General features: G+C 52.4%; 1 protein-coding gene across 3 annotated transcripts in view; it reads left to right on the top strand.

The window, feature by feature from the left end:
* The first annotated feature begins 1,009 nt into the window (after positions 1-1,009).
* The window catches only part of GNB1 (G protein subunit beta 1), a 77,388-nt gene continuing 71,125 nt past the window's right edge, over positions 1,010-7,272 (top strand). For all 3 annotated transcript variants that reach the window (XM_063105074.1, XM_063105072.1, XM_063105073.1), the window contains exon 1: positions 1,010-1,198. The gene's annotated coding sequence lies outside the window, so the exon portion shown is untranslated. The remainder of the gene's footprint in view (positions 1,199-7,272) is intronic.

The raw sequence follows: 7,272 nt of genomic DNA, 5'->3' as shown, positions 1-7,272 counted from the left end.
GCCGGGGCCGGCAGCAGTGACGCCCCCCGAGCCGCGTGCTGGCTCCCGTGCACCGCTCTGCCACGAAGGAGTCAGGCTCCTGGGCGGCGCCGGGGCAGGGAGCGCACGGGAGCGCCGGACAGGCGTGGAGCGCAGGGCGCGCAGGCCCCGCTCCGCGGCAGGTAGGAGGGGCGGCCCGGCCGCGGAGCGCAGGGCCAGGCGGGGAGGGCCGCGCGCGGAGCCGCTCTTCCGGCCCGCCGGCTGTCCCGCGCGGGCGCACAGGAGCGCAGCGAGGCCGCAGAGGGTCGCGGGGTGCGGACCGAGACCGGGCTGGGAGCAGCCGCGGGGCGACGCCGGCTTGGGTCGGGAGGGGCGGCGTGCGGGCTCCGGGCTCCCGCGGGTGAGGCGGGCTGGAGGCCGCGGGGACTGCCGGAGCCGGCGCCACCGCGCAGCCGGAGGTGGCGGGTGCGAGCGGCCAGCTCTGCGGACGCCCGGGGACTTCTGAAAACGCCGAACGCGCCGCTAGGACGCCTCGCCGGACCTGACCTCCTGTCCTTCCTCACCTGGGGACCTCCAGTCGCGGCGAGGGGGGGGGCCCTTGCCCCGACCCCGCTTCATCCCGCCGGTGGCAGCGCCCCTCCTGGGCCGCCTTCCGTCCCGCCGCCGCCCTGCGGGGACCCGGGCTGTCCCCAAGGCCGGCCACGCGGGGAACCGGTCGGCTCGGGGCGGCCGCGCGCGAGGGGATCGGCCTGGGCCGGGTGTGGCGCCGACCCCGTCGTGGTGGACACCGAGGCGGTCCCGCGCGCGCCGCAGCGCTCCCGGGGCCAGGGGCCCGCGAGGTCGACGGCGCTGCCCCTTTAAGTCGCGCGCGCGCGGGGGGGCGCGCCCGTCAGCCGGCGTGCGCGGTGACGCGACGCGTGGGGTTTCCCGAGGCTGCGGGCAGGGGCCGCCGCGCCCATCCCGATGGCTGGAGGCGTCTGAGGGGCGGACGGAGGAGGAGGAGGCGGCGGCGGCGGCGGCGGCGGCGGGAGTGGGCAGTGGGTGCGGGCCGGAGTGGAGCAGCCGCCGCGGCGCAACCGGACCGAGCCTCACCGCGCGCACCTGCCTGCAGCGCCCGCAGAGCGCGAAGCCGGCCCGAGCGCGACGACCTCCGAGCGGCGGCCGAGGCGGCTGAGGCGGCGGCGAAGCGGGCGCGCCAGGCCGCGACGAGTGGGCCGAGGTGAGCGCGCCGGCCCCGGTCCGGCGACCCCCGGGGGGCGCTCCCTCCCTCGCCCGTCCCAGGGGTCGCCCGCCCCTCCCCCGCCGCGCCACCCGCCCCTCCCCCACTCGCCGGCCGCGCCGCGTCTTCCTGTCCCGCCCGGGCGGGGCCGGCAGGGCGGGCGACCCTGCGGGAACGGGCCGGGTGGGGGGCGGGGTCGCCGCGGAGTTGAGGGCCTGCGTGGGCGGCCGCGCGCGGCTTTCGGACCCGTGGCCTCGGGGACAAAGGCGGGGCCAGGCCGGGGACCGCGCGGAAGCCCGCGCCGCGTGGGGCCTCACCGGGGAAGGCGGGGGCGGCCGCGGGAGGCGTCGCGGGGGTGAGGCAGACAAAGGACGGGGTCGCGGGTGGCAGTAGCGGTTCCCGGCCCTCCGCTGTGGCCAGGCGGCGACACCGCCCCGTGGCGGGCCGGGTCCCTGCTCCCAGCCGTCCGGGCCCCGGGTGGCCCCGGGCGAATGAATGGCTCCGGCCCCCGACCCCGCCGGCGGCCGCGGCAAGATGGCGACCCGGGCGGCCATTGTGCGTCGCGGCCCGCGGGCCTGCCGGGCTCGTGGACGCCGCCTCCCGGGCCGACGGCGGCCGCACGGGGTCGGACTTTTCCGCCGCGCGGCTGCGGGGATGGGAGCGGGGGGTGCGTCCCGAGGGTCCTGCGGGGCGAGGGTGTCGGGCCGCAGGGGCTCTTCGTTTTCCTCGTGCACCGGTGCGTGGTGCGGGAGCTGCTCAGACGCGTTTGGGGCCCGGGGGGACGGTGTGGACCTGCTCCTTGCGGTTTGGGTTTGGGCGGTGTTAGCGTTCTTCTGCGTGTTTCTCTTGTCTTGTGTCTGATAACAGCAATCTCCACTGATATCTGGTGACTGAGCAGTTCCTTATGAGGTTGATGGTTGAGAGCACATATAGGTTATTCTTCGTGATTAGCCAGTAAATGGAAGTATTCGTTTTGTGAAAAGTTCCGGTTAACTGGGTGCTGGGCAAGGTCTGCATTGGTGCTGATAAGGTTTCTACGTAAGTTATTTTCCAATGGGATCCGTAGTCTGTCTTGCGGGGAGAAAGGTCTTTCGTTTTTATGGTTTGCATCTATAGTCCATCCTCGATTCCTTCAGAAGGTATGTATTGTAAAAAGCAAGTGAACAGGTGGGGTCTTGTTTTTCTTCCTGACACTGGACGTGTGGCTGGTGGTGGTGCCAACGACGTGGAGCCAGGCCTTAGGACAGAACTGGGTCGTAGCTTTTGGCTTGATTGAACCGAGGCGGAACTTTCGAACAGTTGGAGCTGTCCAGAATGGAATGCAACTGGAAGGTCAGAGGCTGATCCTGTCAGCATCCTGTGGGGCAGAGGCTGGACCGCAGGTGTCCTGCCAGTGGCTCCCACAGTGATGTGCTCTCGGTTTCACAGGCACTGGCAAGTGCCGCAAGTCTTTCTTGGAAGTTGAGTTTGGAAAATCCAGGTTAACTCTTGTGGCTGTGCTTGTGCTCACTCCCAGTTACATGGTTGGCAGTGTACCAATTGGTAACCTGGTATTAGCACTGCGTTTCATCTTATGCTGGGATGTTCCAAGAATAGTCTTTTTGTTGTTGGTAGCTGGCATGGGGATCCAGACCCGTAATCTTGGTGGTATAATGCTGCGCGGTAACCGACTGAGCTAACTGACCAGCCAAGAGTAGTCTTATAGAGGAAATTGCTCCAACATGCAATTTTGACTTGGAATTGACACTTTTTTATATGAGCACATCCACTGGGCAGAAACTATTCCCCTTGTATAATATCTGACTTTACAACACCTATATTTATCTCATCGGAGAAATACTAAGCAGAATGCCCTTTAGTGATACCTTAAAAACGATTTTTCTGGGCCGGCCCGTGGCTCACTTGGGAGAGTGCGGTGCTGATAACACCAAGGCCACACGTTCCCATCCCTGGATGGCCGGTTAGCTCACTGGGTGAGCATGGTGCTGACAACACCAAGTCAAGGGTTAAGATCCCCTTACCGGTCATCTTTTTAAAACAACAACAACAACAAAAAAAAAAAAAAACATGATTTTTCTTTGATATCCTTGCTTATTTCTGTTTTAGTGTGTGGGGGGGGAGAAGTTGAAGTAAATTTCCTCACATTTAATTTTAATCTTAAAAGAGATTCAGAAGGCAGCAGAATAATGTATTGTCTTTTTTTAAAGTGTAAAATCTCTTTCCAAATTTTTTTATGCCTAGTGACCTTGATTTCAAAGTTTGTATCATTTAGGTAAATTTATGTGGACCACTCGAGAAATGGACTGACTTTATGAGGAGGTAATTTATTGCTCAAAGAGGCTGTTGTACTATCCTGCAAAAGTACCAAAGCTTTTTTCTGTTACCTTTTACTTTGCTAAAAATTCCTGTGTCTGTTGGTTCATTGGTTAAGAAAGGGATGAAAAAAGTCTTCAAGGGTGTCTCTAGACTCATCTACCATCAGTTGACTTTGTAGCCAACACTTCATCGATCTTATTTTATAAGTGTGGTATTGGCATTTTTTTATTATTATTACTTTTCTAATTTAGCAGCCACCAGAACCAGAATAGGTTCAGAGTGACTCGATGGGCAGTTATTATAGTTCCTTCATTGGATTGTTTTTCTCTACCCAAAAGATTTGGCTCATGTCAGCCACTAAATTGGATTAAATTCTTACTGTCTGTGGACTTTGGCTTTAGTATTAGCGGATTGGTAATAGATATTCTCAATTTTTTTTTTTAATCTGGGCTTGACCATATGGCATGCCATGTTATTTTGAAATCTCTATTTAGTGTATTATAAGATATGAAACAAATTTTTAGAATTTTTAACCCTGGTTTAAATTCTGATTTCAGGTTTGGATTTGGTGATAAAGAGAAGTCAGAAAAATTATGAATTGACAGTTCAATTAAGTGTTTGTTTTAGTGAATGTAGAATGAGGTATAAAGAACAAATTTAAATTGAAACCGAGGTCAGAGAATTAATTTATAAAACTGAAATGTTTAATATTATTAAAAGAAAAAAACAGCCCACATATGTATGAAGTGGGGGTGGGTGGGGGTGGAGAGAAATTTAACATCATTATCAACTGTTCTGGAAAAGGAATGGAGTACTATTACTTTTTAAAACTATGAGCTTTGTTCAAGAACTCTCATTTAAGAAATACAGACAATCTATGGATATTTGAGCTGGTCAGTGGTTTAGTGGTACTAAAAGCTTTAAAAACCTCTTAGCCCTGGGCTGACCCCGTGGTGCACTCGGGGAGAGTGCGGAGCTGGGAGCGCAGCAGCGCTCCCGCCGCGGGTTCGGATCCTATATAGTGATGGCCGGGGCGCTCACAGGCTGAGCGCGGTGCGGCCGGTCACAAAAAAGACAAAAAAAATAAAAATAAAAAATAAAACCTTTTAGCCCTTCTGTTCCTGTGGCAGTGCCTACCATTAGGTGCCAGGGTAGTTGGTAGAAAGTGCTGCTGGCTTCCAGTGATGGAAAGCTTTCCCTTTTATAGAGCAATGTTGCTTTATCTTTTTCTTATTTTTCAAAGACTTAAGTGAAAGTATTCCCTTATTTGTCTTAAATTAGAATTCTGAGGAAGAGCTATTTCTAAAAGCTTACTGATTTAGACCAAATCAAGATTAAAGGTAATTCTTAGGTTTATTCAGATGAACTTATTTTGCTACTGATAAAAGATTATTATGATTTAAAAATTAGTTGCTCTGAGCCGGCCCCGTGGCTCACGCGGGAGAGTGCGGCGCTGGTAGCGCCATGGCCGCGGGTTTGGATCCTATATGTAGGGATGGCCGGTGCACTCACTGGCTGAGCGTGGTATGAGCAACACCGTGCCGAGTGTTGCGATCCCCTTACCGATGGGGGGGGGGGGATTAGTTGCTCTAAGCTTAATACTGCATTTTATCAAGAGGGAAAAATTATGTATTGTTTTAATCTGTTAGAATTAGAATATAAGGGCATTGGTTGGAAATATTCTTGTTTACTTGTGGGTAATTGTGTTTTCAGGCGTATCTGTGTGATTGTCTCCTGACTCAATACTGTGGCACTTATAAAATATATTTCCTATGAGAATTACAGAGTCAACTACCTGTCCAAGTTTTGTAGTTAATAAAGCTTTAAAAAAAAATCTTGGACACTTTCTAATTAGACAAGAGAATGTTAAATCTTTTACAGTAGGTTTCAGAAAATTTGTTATAGGAATTTAAAAATAATTCTTAAATTCTAGGGAGGGAGAGAAATTAACTCCTTTTCCAAAAAGATTGGCACTGTCCAAGTTAGAACCCAGTTCTATCACTTAACTAGCTGGTTAGGAAGTGTTATGACTTCTGTGTGTGTTTCCTTATCTGTAAAACAGGCACACTAGAGCTTGCTCCATAGGGTCATTGTGAGGATTACATGAGTTAACCGTGTGCTAAGCACTTAGAGCAGTATGCTATGCAAGGGTTAGGCAGTTCTATGGTAAAAGTCTCTTTGGCTATGATAATGTTACAAAATGTAAGAAGACATCTGTTTTTCTTTCTTCCACATGGTTCTAGAGGAATATCAATTCAGGGTGTGGAACATATATATCAGCTGTCCTTGCAAATTCCTGTCACTTATTTACTCCCTCATTTTCTACTGAATCTCCTCTCATTCTTTTCTCAAAAGGGGCCGAGCCCATGGCGCACTCGGGAGAGTGCAGCGCTGGGAGCGCGGTGACGCTCCTGCCACAGGTTCGGATCCTATATGGGAATGGCCGGTGCGCTCACTGGCTGAGTGCCGGTCACGAAAAAGACAAAAAAAAAAAAAGACTTTCTTTACCTTTATAGGGTAATTTTGAACTTATGCCTTATTTTGAAAACTGGTAGAATTTGTTGATTTTCATATATTTCTTGGCAGTTGGCCAGTACAGGGAATATGTGTATTTTTTAGAGAATCCCCCCCAATAATGCAGGATTGTTTGGGGTTTCACCAAAATTTGTTGGCCTCCTTGATTTGCTTCCTAGTGATAATAATAGTTAAATATTTGGATATAGTCTCATAAATATTGTAACTAGATATTTGTTTAACAGATGCTTACTCAGCGCTTTCTCTACTGGGTTCTGAGGCTGTAAGTTGTTGGGGTTTTTTTGTTTTTTGTTTTTTTAAATATGAACGGTAAGGGGATCTTAATGCTTGACTTGTTGTTGTCAGCACCACACTCTCTCAAGTGAGCTAACCAGCCATCCCTATATGGGATCTGAACCTGTGGCCTTGGTGTTATCAGCACCGCATTCTCCCAAGTGAGCCACAGGCTGGATTTTATAAATTGTGATAGAATAGATGTGGTCTAGGACCTTACTGAGTTGTTTAACTTAGTTTAATAGGGAACCTAACAAGGAGGTACAAAGGGGAGAAGGGCAGTGGGTTGCAGAGACACCTAAACTGTTCTGGAATTTAAGCTTCTCAGAAAAAAGTTCATTTCAAGTTGAGGCCGAATTGGAGCCTGTCTGGCAGGCAGATGGGGGTAGAGGGGAGGAGAGAGTAATCCAGGCTGAGTAGATCCTGTGAGTGTTTTTTCTGTGTCTCCAGAACCCAGGATGTTACTTAGTGCATGATAGGTGCTCAGTATTTATTTATGGAATGAATGAGAGCGTGGCTCATCCAGGGACTGGTATTCCAGTGGGGTGCGAAAGTGATAAGAAGTGGACACTAAAAGGCTGCAGCCTTGGTGAGGAATTGGCACTTTGATGTTGAGGGCTGCAGGAGAAGATTGTGATGAGTCCCATCACTTGGTGGTTGAGCCTGCAGCAAGTTCAGAGAAGGGAGGGGACTCTGGTCCAGGGGTATCGGCTGGGAAGCTGGTGTAGAGAAGAGGCTCTGGACAGGGTGGTAAAGCTGGTGACTGAGAAGAAGTTTTGATGACTGAATGTGAGGTGAGGGGTGGTAAGAAAGGCATACATGACCCCAGGTTTCTGTCCTGGACATCTGGGTGGCAGTGGTTTAGTGGGGGGCATAATGAGTTCAGTTTGTACGTGTGGGTTTGAGGAGTACCTGGGGCATCTCCGTGTTCTGTGTGAAGAGTGCAGCAG

The sequence above is a fragment of the Cynocephalus volans genome, chromosome 8 (genome assembly GCF_027409185.1).
Source record: "Cynocephalus volans isolate mCynVol1 chromosome 8, mCynVol1.pri, whole genome shotgun sequence".
Taxonomy (NCBI): Eukaryota; Metazoa; Chordata; class Mammalia; order Dermoptera; family Cynocephalidae; genus Cynocephalus; species Cynocephalus volans.
The sequence above is the reverse complement of the archived record's forward strand: the minus strand, read 5'-3'. Positions and strand labels throughout refer to the sequence as shown.